Source organism: Xyrauchen texanus, chromosome 34, assembly GCF_025860055.1.
Source record: "Xyrauchen texanus isolate HMW12.3.18 chromosome 34, RBS_HiC_50CHRs, whole genome shotgun sequence".
NCBI classification, from domain to species: domain Eukaryota; kingdom Metazoa; phylum Chordata; class Actinopteri; order Cypriniformes; family Catostomidae; genus Xyrauchen; species Xyrauchen texanus.
This window is the reverse complement of record NC_068309.1, coordinates 35,162,931-35,180,319: the sequence shown is the minus strand read 5'-3', so window position 1 is coordinate 35,180,319 and position 17,389 is coordinate 35,162,931. Positions and strand designations below refer to the sequence as shown.

General features: G+C 42.7%; 1 protein-coding gene across 1 annotated transcript in view; it reads right to left on the bottom strand.

Annotated features, from left to right (window-relative positions):
- jakmip2 (janus kinase and microtubule interacting protein 2) overlaps positions 1-17,157 on the bottom strand; it is a 76,150-nt gene extending 58,993 nt beyond the window's left edge. The window contains exon 1 of the mRNA XM_052103788.1: positions 17,039-17,157. The gene's annotated coding sequence lies outside the window, so the exon portion shown is untranslated. The remainder of the gene's footprint in view (positions 1-17,038) is intronic.
- Positions 17,158-17,389: the final 232 nt, after the last annotated feature.

The window sequence follows — 17,389 nt, the reverse complement described above, 5'->3', positions numbered from 1 at the left end:
TCTGCATGTCATTTCATTAAAGAAAATCACTTACTGTCAGGATTTGAAATTAGCACCTGCCATCCTGCCAAATGCGGGTACAAATTGGCACTAGTGGGTAACTCCATCACTCTTACTAGCCACTTTGGAGGGTGATGTGATTCAAGCCCAAAGTGCTAAAACCTATTGTATTTGTAAGGATTATTAGGAGTTCAAGCACGAAGTGCTTCCTTGCTTCATGGCAAATCTTTTGGACTACCATAAAATATTTTCTCCGACCTTTCATTTTCATGCTATTTTGGATTGTTTGAAAAACAATTAAAACTAGTCCTAGGCCGTTTGCCCGATCGGAACCAATCCAGTGCAGAAATATTCAGCAGAGCCTCAAAATAAAAAGTTATCAAAAAAAGTTTGAACTTTCGATTCGTCGTCACAAAGGTATGCCAAAACATACAGTACGTAGTGGGCATGGTCACTTTTACTAAAACTGTTATAACTCGTGAAAGGAATGAGATATTATCCACATATATATGGAGTCATTCTGAGTACACACACAAAATTGCGTGTCTCTACCTCTTGGCGGCGCTATAATAATTATTATAATAATATAACTTTGGCCAATGTGACATCAAAGTCTATAAGGACAGTCTCATATCTTGAAAAACATGGCCGCCATCAAAATCAATTTTGAGAAGATACCATATGACAGAATTCTTCATTCTGATGAACTTTGCCTCAAGAAGCATTGGTGTGAATCAAATAATTTGTTATTTAAAATTATTTAAAATAACTACTTTTTCGAACTAGTCCAAGGTCATCCGCCCATTCGGAAGCAAACCAGTGAAGAGAGATTCTTTGAAATTTTGAATCTTCGCAACGGTATGCCAAAACGTTCAAAGTGGGCGTGGCCACATTTACTTAAGTGGTTATAACTCTTACATGGAATGAGACATGATCACCAAATTTCGGACATTTATGTAGACAACAATATGAGGACATATTAATTTTTTTTTTACCTCTGCCTCTTGGTGGCACTATTATGGTCATGAATGTATAAAATGCCATATGTCTGTGCTACCTAACATGATGGTTCTGAAAACTTAAGGCACTTTTTCATTGTTTTAGGTGGTAATGGACTTTCTAATTAATACCTAATAAGCATATGTACTTGAAGGACCTTAATATCTTGAACCCTGTTAATTGCTGCTTGCAGCTATATTTATTATTATTATTATTCTGCCCTAAAAAAAAAAAATCCAATATTTTGGATTGTTTGAATTTTTTTTTTTAAATGAAGTAGTCCTAGACCATTCGCTTCATCGTCGCAAAGGTATGCCAAAACATACAGTACGTAGTGGCCATGGCTACATATACTAAAATGGTTATAACTCATAAACGGAATGAGATATTATCACAAAATTTAGTACACATATGTATAGAGTCATTCTGAGGACACACACAAAAATGGCACGCCTCTGCCTCTTGGTGGCGCTATAATAATTAAACATCTAAAAATGGCTAACTATGGAACTATTAGTCTGATCAACTTGAAATTGTGCATGCAGTTTCTCTGTCCAAGGTGCAATCAAGGTTTATGAGGACAGTTGCATATTTTGAAAAACATGTCTGCCATTGACCAATCAACTTTTAGCAGCTATTTGAACTAGTCTTAGTCCTTTTGCCAGATTGGAACCAAACCAATGCAGAAGTATTCTCTGGAGTCCCAATATTTTTTATTATCAAAAAAAGTTTGAACTTTCGATTCACTGTCACAATGGTATGTCAAAACTTTCCAAGTGGGTATCACCTCATTTACTTAAATGGTTATAACTTTTGAACGGAATGAGATATCATCACCAAATTAAACATTAATGTAGGAGGTCAGGATCTGTGTGCTTCCTAACCTGATGTTTCTGAAAATTAAGACACTTTATTATTGTTTTAGGTGCTAACAGGCTGTCCAGTTAATACTTATTTTCTGTAACATATGCACTTAAAGGACCTTAAAACCTTAGACCTCTTTAATGGCTGCTTGTAATTATATTTTTGACTTGTTGCTGCTTGAACTTTAATGAGGGGAACACATGCTCTCTCATGAGGGCAAGAGATGAATGGAAAGCGGAGAAAGAGTGCATGTTTCTGGACTCTACATGTGCTACTTTTGATAATGCAGTTTAATCAGGAGATATTTAATAAAGATTTTTGAACTACACCACATCTTGTAACTCACATTATTACTGAGATGCCTATGACTGGCAGAGACTGAGAAGCTGCCGCCATGAACGATAAGGACCATTTCACAGCTCGTGCTGTTTCCTCTATGCCTTATCATGTGTGAAATGACCACATTAACAGTACAGTACACAAACTTTACATATTTGCAATACCTCTCGCACTGCATCAGTGTTAACTGCTGAATCAAGTTTGTCTTACAATGCTGCTCAAGTCTTAAAAGAGCCACACGTCTTTTGCAACACAAGCAATCAGTTTATGCGATCGGACGAGTTACAATCACTGATCGAGTCATAGGACATGAATATCGGCTGATACAATCAGTGGCCGATTGATTGGAGCATCCCTAGGATTTTTTTTTTACTGAAATAACACTAACTGGTAACTTGTACAGATTCATATTAAATCTATTACAGAGAAACTATTCAACTTTATTTTTATTACAAATGTTAATGTTGTAGATAAAGGTTTATAAATGTGTTTAGGCTATTAGTATTTTTATAACAAATACTATAGTGGATTTGTAAAAAAAGAATATCAACATACTGTAAACCTAACCAAATTAACGAGGAGCCATCCATGGTCTTACCTCCCGTAATGGCCTTATCATTACAAGTGACGCTGTTAAAGAATTCTAGAACAATGGTCAATTTAATGAAGAGGATAAAACGTCCATGAATTATGGACAAATTATTGACCTGTTCTATCCTACTCCTGTTCTGACTGGCCATGTTTGCCTTCAGATATTCTAAAGGTGACTTGTGGCCTGCTAAACTAATATAATTCTCATTCAGTTTAAATGTCCAAACAAATGCATGCTGTTACAGTCTCTATTCACCTTTATCGCTTTTTGCGAGACAGGGGATTTTGGCTAGTGAAAATGGGAAAGAGATCTTTTGGCTCACTAGCCACAGTGAGCCAAAAAGTTCATTTCACACCCTGCTTACAGCAACTTTAAGCTAAATTTGTATTGAAACTGGAACATTTCTTTAATAAAATTTTAATTTTTGATGAAGAACTGATCATTTGCCATTTATCAGGTTCCATTTGTTAATCTTTGTTATTATTAATTAATAAAAATACAATTGTTCATTGTATGTTCATGGTGCATTAACTAATATTAACAAATGTATTAATACACCTGTAAGTAAATACATTAAATTCCAAACTCTAATATGTGAATGTAGTCATACTGCCTGTGTCTACATCAGGACTAAATGTCACATTAGATACCTCACTGTAACACAATATAAAACCACTATCACTAATACCATATTAATCCCAAAACTACTGAACAACATAACATCCATGCGCCTTTGGATGCTAAATTTAAAACATCCCAAACAATAATCTGATTTCTCCTCTGTCATCTGTCTGCACACATTCAGAATTAGCTTATGTCGAGGTCATCGGGCAAGCTTTCACAGCCAATCACATATTCAGTAGACATAAATCCCTAAGAATGTATCTGCTTTCACTGTTTATATTCGTTATCTATGCAAAAAAAAAAAAAGAGGTTACAGTGAGGCACTTACAATGGAAGTAAATGGGGTCATGAAAGTGAATGTGGCCAATTTCTGGAGGGTTTAAAGGCAGAAATATGAAGCTTATAATGTTATAAAATCACTTTGTAGAGCGGAGGAGGGCGGGGCCAGGCTGGAACGATGCGCGCCCGGTCCCCAATCAGCCTGATGGGGCGCACAAGGGATAAATGTGGCTGGTGACGACAGTTCGATAGAGAGAGAATTACAGGTAGCTGCCCTGTATGTGTTTATGTTTGGGTGTTTTTGTTTAAGTATATCATTAAACTTTATGTATATTGTCAAGCCGGTTCTCGCCTCCTCCTTGCCCATCCTAACCCCCTTACACACTTATATTAATTCTACTGTTAAAATGAATGTATTATTTAAGCTGTAAAGTTTTTAAATCGTAATTTTACAGTCATTTTAGGATTTATGGCATTATGTCATCATGACAACGAATTTGTAAAATAGCACATTACTTCACACAGAAAAGGTTAGTAAGCAATTTTATCACACTAAAATCATGTTAACTCATATTGTTTACATCTTGTGGCTCTATGTTTGAAATAGTGAGTATTTTGACATTTACTGATTGATTGGCCCCATTCACTTCCATTGAAAAATCTTAATAGTTTAATTTTATATCATAAATAATTTTATATCACTTCTTTAAGTCACACTGGCCCAGTTTTGGAAACAGCACACTGGCATCATGACCCAGTTTTATCTCCAGAGTTACAAATACTGATGCAGTCACTACAGACACAATAATAGGTTTACTGAAGAGTCACAACAAAGATTTCCATCCGTGGGTCAGTTTTAGCCACGCATATCCAGACTAGAATTGACCGATATATCGGTTTTACAGATCTATGCTGATAGCTTTTGAACTATCGGCTATTGGGAAAAAAAATCCTATTTCGGCTATTGATGAGACCAGGAAAGCCCATCTACCATTAATGTCTACAGATATTTTAAGTCAAAGGGGGAAACACCAGAAACCTTATTAAACACCTTTGGACACATCCCACTGCCTCTGCAATATACACATGGGTTACTGCCACTTCATTTAACCTAAATGCTTTATCTTAACATTTACAGATTTACCGTTTCTATAAAAAAAACTTTACGTTGCACTCATTTATCCATCCATCCATCCATCTTCAACCGCTTATCTGAAGTCGGGTCGCGGGGGCAGCTGCTCCAGCAGGGGGCCCCAAACTTCCCTATCCCGAGCCACATTAACCAGCTCTGACTGGGGGACCCCGAGGCGTTCCCAGGCCAGTGTGGAGATGTAATCTCTCCACCTAATCCTGGGTCTTCCCCGAGGCCTCCTCCCAGCTGGACATGCCTGAATCACCTCCATAGGGAGGTGCCCAGGGGGCATCCTTACCAGATGCCCAAACCACCTCAACTGACTCCTTTCGATGCAAAGGAGCAACGGCTCTACTCCGAGCTCCTCACGGATGACTGAGCTCCTCACCCTATCTCTCAGGGAGAAGCCCACCACCCTTCTGAGGAAGCCCATTTCGGCCGCTTGTACTCGCGACCTAGTTCTTTCGGTCATGACCCAGCATTCATGACTATAGGTGAGTGTAGGAACTAAAACTGACTGGTAGATCGAGAGCTTTACCCTCCGGCTCAGCTCTCTTTTCGTGACAACGGTGCGATAGAGCGAGTGCAATACTGCCACCGCTGCCCCAATTCCCCGGCCAACCATCTCCATTGTCCCCTCACTCGTCCCCTACTTTAATTTTTTCCAATTACAAATGCATGGTGGTGGTAACTTCGCACTTATGATTAGATTAATTTGATCACAACCCTGAGTCGTGTGTAATCTGCATTCACACTGCTGTTTACCAGGAAAGAGGGGTTGTAATAATGAAATAGTTGCTCAAAACATTACAATATCTTTATTTATATTTACCAACATTTATATTGCATAAATTTTGGACCGAGATCTTGTTTGATGACGGGAGGGTCAAACCACTCCTAAAAGTCTTCTACAGCACAACCTAGAGACTTTCAATGGGGTTAAGGTCAGGACTCTGTGGTGGCCAATTCATTTGTGAAAATGATTCCTCGTGCTCCCTGAACCACTCCTTCACAATTTGAGCCCGATGAATCTTGGCATTGTCATCCTGGAACATGCCCGTGCTGTCAGGGAAGAAAAAATCCATTGATGGGATAACCTGGTCATTATCCTAGTGACGTGCCCATCACTTTGGAATAGGGTAAATCTGGACTCATCAGACCACATGACCTTTTTCCATTGCTCCACAGTCCAATCTTTATGCTCCTTAGAAAATGTAAATAGTTTTTTCTGATTAGTCTCACTAACAAGTGGCTTTCTTGTGGCCATACAGCTGTTTAGTCCCAATCCAATAAATTCTTGTCACATTGCGCATGTGGAAATGCTCTTACTTTTACTATTGAACATAGCCGTGAGTTCTACTGTCGATTTATTATGATGCGACTTCAAGTGTTTTAGTGATCTCTGATCTCCGATCTTTCGACCACATTTCTTCTTTGAAGCTGATGGTTCACCACTATCCTTCCAGGTTTTAATAATGTGTTGGACAGTTCTTAACCCAATTCCAGTAATTTCAGCAATCTTAGTCGTTTACTTTGCTTGATGCAGGCAAATAATTGGCCCCTTCTGAAAGCAGTAACATCTTGTCCACGACCACGGGATACATCTTCTGACATGGTAGTTTAAGAAATGAAAAGCTACACATGGCATCAGTTAGGGATAAAAAAATTGTTGCCAGCTGAAACATATTAATCACTGCAATAATGATCCAATCATAGACTCTTATGTATCTGCTTATTTAAATCCAAACAGCGACCTTTTTTTGGCCAGGCAGTGTATAGAGTACATATTATTTTACAGATAGCCATGGTATAATACTGTAAATAAATAAAGCAAGACATCCTAAATTTAATAGTTGCCGGTTTGATAATTAATTTGGTTGTTACTAATTGCTGCATCGTAGAACTGCATTGCCAACAAGAGTGAGGATGCTAACATTACCTGTTTGAATGGTAAGAACTATGTTACAAAGCAAAGGATGGAAATTGCTCACCTTTTCATCTTAATTTGCTATTTTTAATAAAAATAAATGTTACTTATGAATTTGTGCAGATCTGAGGAGTTTTTATTTTTGGGCTGTTGAAGGGCATCTAATTTGTTAGTCAGGTTATAAACATTTTGCTAAGTAGATATAAGATATAAGAATAAGTTAAAGCTTAGTGTTAAAATACTTTCTCCTATCCCAGCCTAATATGCAGAGACAGCCATAAGTAATTTTCTTGTAAACTATAAACACTGTGTCTCTGTGGCACTATGAAAATTTCTATGTTTGTTTTGAGCAACCTGTCCCGAGAGACAATAATATTGACTCCACCAGTTGTGTTAGTTAGGGCCGGGAATATCTGTTTCTTCGATCAACGGCTGAAGAAAGCTGTATTTAGAAAGCTGTTTTAAAAACAATGTTTTATTTTTGCAATTCTAGAAATTACATACTTCAGCTTTAATCATCAGTAGTAAATCATAGTTCCCCTTCTGTCGCTCTCTCCACGTTGTGTCAGAGAAGCGACACTAGGGGTCTCTCTTGAGTGCCGATATTCACCTCTGGATATGAAAAAAGGCCAATGAGAGTTGGCAACCAGTATTTGCATGTCCCGCCCCAGGACATACGGGTATTTAAGCGGCGCAAATACGGGAGTTCATTCAGAAAATTTCTTCGGAGCCGATGGTCGTGTCTGCAACTGCTGCGTGTACACACCGAGTTCCTGCTATCCCTCTGCTTCATGCTGTTGGATTCTACGGCGCACAACAGCGGCTTTCTCCTGTTTGCACGGCTGTGCATTCCTGCCCCTGGGCGCATCGACAGTGCAGATTCAAAAACTCTCACGAGTTTTTTCCCTAAAAGAGTGATTTTATTTAAAAGAGTAATTTCCTCTAAAAGAGCAAAACACAGCAGCGTTGAACGTCCTTTTAAGGACGTGTCTTTATAAAGATGCCCTTCCGCCCCTGTGTTGTTTCTGGATGCGGTAGAGTGCTCTCCGCTTCCGACGGCCACAGGCGCTGTCTCGTGTGTCTGGGTAGCGATCACACCGAGGCTGCGTTTGTGGATGGTTCATGTTCTCACTGCGAGAACATGACCATGACTAACGTTAGCGGTCGTGGCTTGCTTACAACCGTGAGCAAGCCACTCCAGCCGCCCCCCGTGTCGCTCCTTTTTCCCACGGGATTGAGGACGATGCGGCTGGCGATGGAGGCGATTTGGGGATGGCAGCGGGTGCAGCTCCGCCGGGTACGCCCCCTCGGACCACCCGCACCCCGACACGCTCGTTGATTCCTGTCCGTGCTCGAGGCAGTGGTGACTCGCCTCACAGCCAGTCTGCAGACCCTCTTGCGATGGAAGCAGATGAGCTCGCCGCGGCATCGGAGGGCATGTTATCTGATGCTGAGGACTCCCCTGGGCTGCCGCTTTCGGGCCTGCATGCCCAGGCTGCGGCTGACGCACAGATGACTGACATGCTTTCCCGGGCAGCCAACAGCGTGGGCTTGGATTGGAACCCTCCATCCTCCCCACAACCATCACGGCTGGACGACTGGTTCCTGGGGTCTGGGCGCCGCTCACAGCCTCGCCCCGGTCCCGTTTTTCCTGGAAGTGCATGACGAGCTGACGTCTTCGTGGAGAGCACCCCTCTCCACTCGTCACATCGCCACAGGCTCGTCCGCCCTCGCCACCCTCGACGGCGGAGCGCGCCATGGGTACGAGGCGATTCCCCAGGTGGATAGGGCGGTTGCGATCCATCTATGCCCCGGTACCCCTACCACCTGGTGAGGTCGCCCCGTACTCCCTTCCCGGACCTGTAGAGCAACCTCCTCGCTGACAGCGAAGGCCTACAGCACCACCGGACGCGCCGCTTCTGCCCTGCATGCCATGGCTCTCCTGCAGGTCCACCAAGCCAAGGCACTACGCAACATGCAAGCTGATCCCGACACGCTGCAGGAACTGCGCTCAGCGACCGACCTTGCCCTGAGAGCGACGAAGGTCACAGCGCAAGCGCTCGGGCAGGCGATGGCCACGCTAGTGGTCCAGGAATGTCAACTGTGGCTGAACATGGTCGAGATGCGTGAAGCCGACAAGACTCGCTTCTTCAACGCCCCTGTCTCCCAGTTCGGCCTCTTTGGCGACACCGTCGAGGACTTTTCCCAGCAGTTCTCCACGGTGAAGAAGCAGACGGAGGCCATCTCTCACATCATGCCTCGCCGCAAGCCTGCCGCCACGGCCCATGCCCCGTCTGCTCGCCGAGGGCGTCCTCCCGCGGCCAGAAGGCAAGCCCCTGCTCCGCCTCAACCCGGGCCCAGCACTCAGCCCCAGCGTCGAGCAAACCGCGGGAAGCGCACGCCCCCTGTCTCACGGACCCCCTCGAGGACCCGGAAGGCTCCCAGGCGCTCCTGAGGCAACGCACCCAGAGCCCAAAGCGTTAGCTCCAGAGGTGGTAAGACCGCTCCGTCCCCCGGTGGAGGGCCGGGAGGAGAATCCTTTGTTTTTTAATTTGCCGCACCCCCTAACACGGGCTGCGGTACCCAAATTCTCAATAAAAGAGCTATTTCCTTTGTCTCTGGGGCACATGGCCCGCAAATGCCGTTCTCACGGCACTCTGCTTTCAGGCATCAACAGTCCCGGCTCCATGGACGCGTGTCCCCGCCTTCAGTTCCATGACTGTTCCCCCGGCCGGCCGGTTCAGACGAGTCCAGAGGACGCCAACATCAGACCTCCTCCTCAGTCACGAACCCGCCCCCCGCCGGGTGCGCGGAGCAAGGTAAGTGCTTTGAGTTTATTCTCAGCACCAGAGCCTCGGGACGCCACGTTGCCTCCCGAGAGGAAGGACCTTCTTTCTCAGGGACGGGGCACGCTCTGGCACCCGCACTCAGACTTCTGGAACCTCCACGTCTGGCCCTTGGACGGGATGCGGAAGATCTAGCCGGCCTACCACCGACCGTCATAGATACAATCAATCAAGCCAGAGCCCCCTCTACCAGGCATCTCTACGCTCTAAAGTGGCGTCTGTTCGCGGACTGGTGTTCTTCCCGAGCCGAAGACCCGCAGAAGTGCGCAGTTAGGTCAGTGCTCGTGTTTCTTCAGGAGAGGCTGGAGAGGAGGCTGTCCCCCTCCACCCTCAAGGTGTATGTCGCCGCTATCGCGGCCCACCACGACATGGTAGACGGCAAGTCTCTTGGTAAGCACGACTTAATCGTCAGGTTCCTAAAAGGTGCCCGGAGGATAACTCCCTCCCGGCCTAACCTGTTCCCATCCTGAGATCTCTCGGTCGTCCTTACGGGACTCCAGAGACCCCCCTTCGAGCCGCTTGACTCAGCTGGACTCAGGGCCCTCTCTCTCAAGACTGCCCTGCTGATCGTGCTCGCTTCCATCAAGAGGGTCGGGGACCTGCATGCGTTCTCTGTTAGCGACGCTTGCCTGGAGTTCGGTCTGGCAGATACTTTCGTGATCCTAAGACCGCGACCGGGCTATGTGACCAAGGTTCCTACCACGCCCTTCAGGGTTCAGGTGGTGAACCTGCAAGCGCTGCCCCGGGAGGAGGCAGACCCAGCCCTTTCACTGCTGTGTCCAGTACGTGCTTTACGTATTTATCTGGACCGCACACAGAGCACCAGACGCTCTGAGCAGCTCTTCGTCTGCTTTGGGGGACAGCAGAAAGGGAACACTGTCTCCAAGCAGAGACTCGCCCACTGGGTTGTCAATGCCATTTCCCTGGCTTATCACACCCAGGCCGTGCCCCACCCTTGCGGGTCCGAGCTCACTCCACCAGGAGTGTTGCGTCCTCATGGGCACTGGCTAGGGGCACTGCCCTAGCAGACATTTGTAGAGCAGCGGGCTGGGCAACACCTAACACTTTTGCGAGATTCTACAATCTCCGAGTTGAGTCAGTATCGTCCCGTGTTTTCTCAGGTACCGAGCCCGTAGAACTCGGTGGCACACCCACGATATGACCGGGTGAATCGCTTGCACCTAGCGCCCTTCCCCCTAACCAGGGGAAACAGTGCGCCTTCATTCCCAGGAGATCTCAGGTTTGGGACACTGGTCGATTCCTCCCTAGGAACTCGCTGACCCAAGCCACTGCGGGTACCGCAAGCTACCCTGTACTGGTATAGGCCTCTGATGGTTTTGCCACTTAAAATTGCCTCCCTTCTCGGGTAGGCGTGGCCTCCACAGGGCCTTCTCCGCCCTGAATAAGGGCTAAGACCCCCTTCACTCAATGCGTGTAAGGGCCCCGGCCATAGTTGCTCTATGCGAGAAACATAGAGAGAAAAGAGGCCCGGCCAGGTTTGGCCCGTTCCCAGGTTGGTGGCCAGCACCTTGTTCCCCCCTCCAGGGTAACGATAAGGAATCCTGATGGCTTAAATGGGGCATTGGGGAAGGGTACGTGCAGCCTGATACAGTTGGTCGTCCTGCACGTAAGAATACCTGCTCGCTCCTGTATCAGCAGTTCACATACACGGCTCAGCGCATGGCACTTTTATAAGTGGACCCCTAGTGTCGCTTCTCTGACACAACGTGGAGAGTGCGACAGAAGGGGAACGTCTAGGTTACATATGTAACCCCCGTTCCCCGATGGAGGGAACGAGACGTTGTGTCTCCCCTGCCACGTCGCTGAGCCGAGCCACTGTTGTGGCCGGACCATTTCCGGCTCCTCAGAAAAATCCTGAATAAACTCCCGTATTTGCGCCGCTTAAATACCCGTATGTCCGGGGGCGGGACATGCAAATACTGGTTGCCAACTCTCATTGGCCTTTTTTCATAGTCCAGAGGTGAATATCGGCGCTCAAGAGAGACCCCTAGTGTCGCTTCTCTGACACAACGTCTCGTTCCCTCCATCGGGGAACGGGGGTTACATACGTAACCTAGACGTTTCATGTTAATGTCAACCTTATGTGAAAATGCTGCCTGAGTTTTTGCTTTTGCTCGTCCATTCACTGGCTTCAGAAGATAAGGCACACTTACAGTACATTGTGTGAATGCATGCGTGCAGGAACAGCCCTTTTCCATTTGATATTTTTTTAACTGTAACGTTTTTTTCAGTTCTGACTAAAACTTCTGTCCAAGCTTCCTGCATTATGGTGTAGTTATGTGCAGAAGAAACATTATTTAAATCTGAAAAATAAATCAGTTATTCATGAGAGGGCACATAGTTATATACTGTAAATATACAATGTGTTTATGTGAGGGCACATGAATATATAATATATAGAGTGCCATTCTAAAAATACATTAAAAAAGTATTTCTATATCCTTTTCGCTCTCCCTTTATTGTACATCATTCATAAATTTAATATGACAACAAAATAAAAACATTCAGTAGTAATGAATGCAGTGTGCAGTGTAGTGCAGTGTTTTATGTGACTGCTGAACAAACACATTTGACCTGTAATTTAACTAATATTTGTATTAATTTCAGATGGCAATGGCTTTGAAGAAGGTACCAGTATGGTAGTACTTTATTGAAGTATCGCTAGGAAAAACACAATGTCAAATCTGTAACAGAATAATCAGCATGGGGGCATAATCATTTTGTTATAAAGTTCCGCACTTTTTTATATTGAGTGGAAACTTTTCATTCATATTATAAGTTTTAAAAACTATCGACCCATTAATCTGCTGTCGGCCTACTTTTCTACCTTTGTTATCAGTATCTGCAAAACCCACTATCGGTTGACCTCTAATCCAGACCTTTGAGTATAGGCTTAATGTCTGGTCCACAACGCAGAACATTATCATCAAGAACTGGCCACTAAGACAGGAGAAGACCATTTGACTGGCATATAAAGCAATCGATCACAGTTTGTTTCCTTTTAGAGGGTTTAAACCACATAATATACCACAGTAAAAGGAAATGGACTGTGAAATGTGGAAAAATAATTATAAAAAACACAGCACGGCAGTCTCCGCAACATTTACAGGCATTTACATGAGACTTAAAATCATCACGTCAAAACATAAACAAGACACAACACTTGCACGCACTGGATAAGCCGGTGATGGTAAAGGTGTTTACATGCAAAGTGGAATTGGGGTAATCACAGATATAATTTAGAAAACAGATCAGAGTATTCAGTTTTGCTTGTGGATATCTAGTTTATGTGCTATAAGAGTCGACACGGGTTGTACAAACTGATAAAAACACTGTACACCCCGGAAGTTGCATAAAACCAGTAAAATCCGATTAGAGCTTAATAGATCAAGAAAATCAGTTTTGTGTGCAATATGTCATACCGTATAAGGATGAGAAAATGTTTTTAGTTATCTCCACCATTTGGTAGTTTGAACAAAAATCCTAAAATCCCATTTCTGAAAATAAGGAAACGAAGGCCAACATAATGACTTACAATCTAACTGAATTCCAGAGGGTTTCTCCACTAACAGTCATGTAATTCAGTTACAACACATTTTGAAAGGCAAACACCAGTGCATATTGATCAACTCTCTACAGTGTCTATAGGTTTCATTACTTATACTGTTGTTTTGGAAAATCCAAAGTTGATTCCAAAGATATCTGCATCAATTTTCATACATCATTTTTAATGAAGATATTGAAATTTCAAACTAAGACTAAATGACTAAATTAAATGCCAGACCTCGACAGAACAGATTTTACAGTCTCCCCAGTAAGTAAATTACATTTCCTTAGAATTACGTTTCTGGGATAATGTCTCTTTTTTTGGCAGGGAAAAATAATCATGGTTATGCAATTTGTACCAACAAACACTGTTCTGCTAATCCAAAAACATAATAAAACATATCACTCTAAAATTCGGGTGGTTGATCTTTCAGATACATTCCAACACATATAATGAAATTCATAACATGCATAAATAATAGATATTATAGGTGTGTTCAATGTTAAATAGTTCATGAATTTAATGTGTTGATTAGTTACTATATTAATAGGGTGCTAACACCCTGTCTACACTGGACGCCACGTTGCATCAAAAGCAATAGAACCCATTATAATCATTGATGCTGTTGCGGTAAACACTGAAAGCGTCCACTGGCGCATCCATCATGCCGACAGCAAACAAGTGTCACATTCCAGTTTGCGCTGGCACTACCGCTGCCAACAACACAAATAAACAGTTGAGAAAGTCCACGTTGACACGTCCGGTGTAGACAGCCTCAAGCCGTTACGCTTAGCGTCAATGAACGCACACGGTGTAGACAGGGTGTAATGTTTTACAGCATAAAAAGCAGTAACAGTGAAATATAGAACAAATTCATTATTTTAAATTCATAATCAGTTTTTGTTCTATTATTTTTAATTTATTTCTATTCATTGTTGTTTTTTATTGTTATATTATTACTGACTGTTTACTAGTATTGAATAATGAAGAGCTTGAAACAGACTACTGAAATTTTTGGATTGTGATGATGTATATATCCTTTATGTACATGGTAGATCTCGCTGCAATAACATGATGAATAAGTAGATCTGATTCCACAGAACTATGATCACTCCTGCTGTTAATGATGACGATGGAGGTTTTACTTTATTTGACTACCATACGTAACATAACATAACATAATTCTCATATGACAATAGTCTCCTCCCCTACCCAGTTAAGTTTACATTTCTATCCCAGATAATTGAGTTGTTGTATAGGTTCACTATAAGTTTGGACATCGCTCATAATTTTATATATATACAACATAAACTGTGACATGTTACTTGAGCATGTAACTAAAATGTCCTTTTTTTCTCTCCGTACAAGTAACTTTTTTACTCGGACAAGTGAATGTCTAATGTACTTTACATGACAATACTTAAAGGGGTCATGACATGGGTTTTTTATTGTATTATTATGTTCCCTTAGGTGCAATTATAGTATTAATATATTTTTTTTTAAGAAAAACTTTTAAAATCTAGTGATTTATGACCTTTTCCCACCCTGTTTCTCATCCTCTGATTCAAACAGTCTGTTTTGGGGGCGTTTTCCATTTAAGACTTCAGTGTTAACGCCCACTGTTATGATTGGCTAACGTCAGTGCCTATGTATCAATTATTGACGCCCCAGCCAGAACAATATGCAAGTAAACTAAGTAAAAACACTGTGATTATTCATAATGAATGAAATTGCGCTTTAAAAAGTAGTTTAAAGTTTAAAATAGATTACTTACAGTTTGCGTCGTCGTTGTTCCCAGAATAGTCGGCACGGACTTATCTTTGAGCAACAGTTTTCTGGCAAAGCCAGCATCATATTGAGATTTGTTCTCAAAACAGTCATCCTTAAAATGTACAGAACAAACGCTTAAGTTAACACTGCCGTGACTGGGACGTCCGCAAAAAATAAACTGCATCCATTTTTCCCTGACGTCTGGATCTTTCGGCAGCTTATTCAGAGGTTTTGTTTGACCACAGCCAGGAACAGCACATCTGTGTGGCATCGTAATTTTCCTGTGCACAAGTAGTCTCTGTCAGAGCTCGCTGTCCATCGACTGAACACTTGTGAGGCGCACGGCGATACTGAAATGAGCGTAGTTGTCTTGCGCTTAAAGCGTAGTTATCTTGTGCTGGAGGCGGTCATATGCAAACGCTGTTACGTCACTTCTAACCGACACGTCACTTCTAACCATGAATCCAGAACGAGCTGTATTTTGAGCTTGATTAAATAAATGATTCGTTTAGAATGGGGAGGACGTCTTAAAATATTAAACTTGCAGGACGTTTTAATGATACAAAGACCTCTTATATACCAAAAGATCAAGGCAAATTTGGTTTCTCATGTCATGACCCTTTTAATGTCGAGCCCTGTTTAAATCATCATCGAGCATCTTTTACTGATATAGTGTGAAATCTACTCATAGAATGAGGAATAAAGTCATTGATAACAAATTTTTCAGGTTTAATAAGCATCCTCATATTTAAATGCACTTTTAAAGGCCTCCCTCTGAATGTTCCCAATGAGTTTACCATTGCTCGGCTGTTTAGAACAACTTTTTACCCCTGAATGAAGAACGAAGCAGAACATCTCTGGAAGTATATCGGAGCCTTAAGGGTTTACAGTGGGGAAATTAGGAAAGTGGTCCATAAATCCCATTTGTATCACATATGTAGCCTATTTTATGTTATTATATGTCATATTTCAATTTTATATAGGTCTCTATATTTGCAGTGTCCTAAAGTAGCCAAGCAGAGCTGTCTTGACACAGTATATATATACAAAAATTATAAAAATACTTATTCTAATGCTTTTTTACTGTTTACATATTCCCTTGGGATTCTATGCTCAGATTTGTGTACCTAGTCCAAAAATGCTAGAGGATTCCTATTTGGAACCAATCCTGAAGGGTCCTAAAAGTAATGTTAGGATTTTAGGATTATAGGATTATAGAAAGAGAAAACAAACATACATCCCAGTACAACTATTCTAATTCCCAGCAAAACGCTTGTAAAAGGATAAAAATAATCTTTCAGAATTTACTACGTGTGGTTTCCTTTAACTGTCCACTATTATTCAGTGCAATACAAGAAGATTACACAATATAATATAAGAGTCCAAGAATCAAATAAGAACAAAAATCCTGTAGGAATTTATGAATCTTATTTTATTTGTAAAGGATTCCTATTAGAATTGCTTTCAAATTATGATTGAAAGAATTCCAATATAAATCCTGTAGACAATATAACAGAAAGCTAATAAATATCTGAAATAGTAACAAGCTCATCTGGTTTTCTCTAGTTCAGTTTCTGAGCAGGATTTAAAATATGATATGTTTATGTTGAATGGTCAACGCTAAATAAAGGTCATGTGACAAACTAGCAAAGGCGTGTCTAAAATGTCCCTTATGTGATCGCCATGCATTAAAGTATGAGGCATGAGCATCATTGATCGCATGTGTCTGCACTGCACTGTTTCCCCTGTAATGTATCAGACTGCATTACCAGCGAACAGTGCACGCGCACGGCCTGCCAGCGCGAGAACATAGGCTACGCGTCCTTAAGCGCAGGCCAAGCTCACAAATTCCCATTGACATATCCATAGAAAAAACACAATATAAATCTGGAACCACGTCATGATAACACAGTGTTGCATTCTTTATTTCCATACCCTCATTTCAGCTGTTTTATCGCATCTGCATTAAATCCAAGCGTGCCGTGGAGAGGCTACTATGTCTATCTGTACGCTCTCGGCATCGCTATCTCAACAACAGCGCTTAAAAACGGTTCATATGGCAACGAATCAAACAACCCGCTTATAAAGCAATGCTTACCTAGAAAACAATCCTTAGCGGTGTGCCACGGCCTATAATCCTCAAATCCGCAATCATGGTCCTACATAATTCTCGGCGCGACCTCTCAGCATCAGCAGCCGTACAATGAAACGACAGGCTCCGATGATGCTGCGTAACCCCGCCCTCCTGCTGTTAGAATGATGCTGCGTAACCCCGCCCTCCTCCTGCTGTCAGAATGATGCTGCGTAACCCCGCCCTCCTCCTGCTGTCAGAATGATACAGCGTAACCCCGCCCTAACCACGCCCTCCTCCTGGTCTCAGAATTATGCTGCGTAACCCCTCCCTCCTCCTGCTGTCAGAATGATACAGCGTAACCCCGCCCTCCTCCTG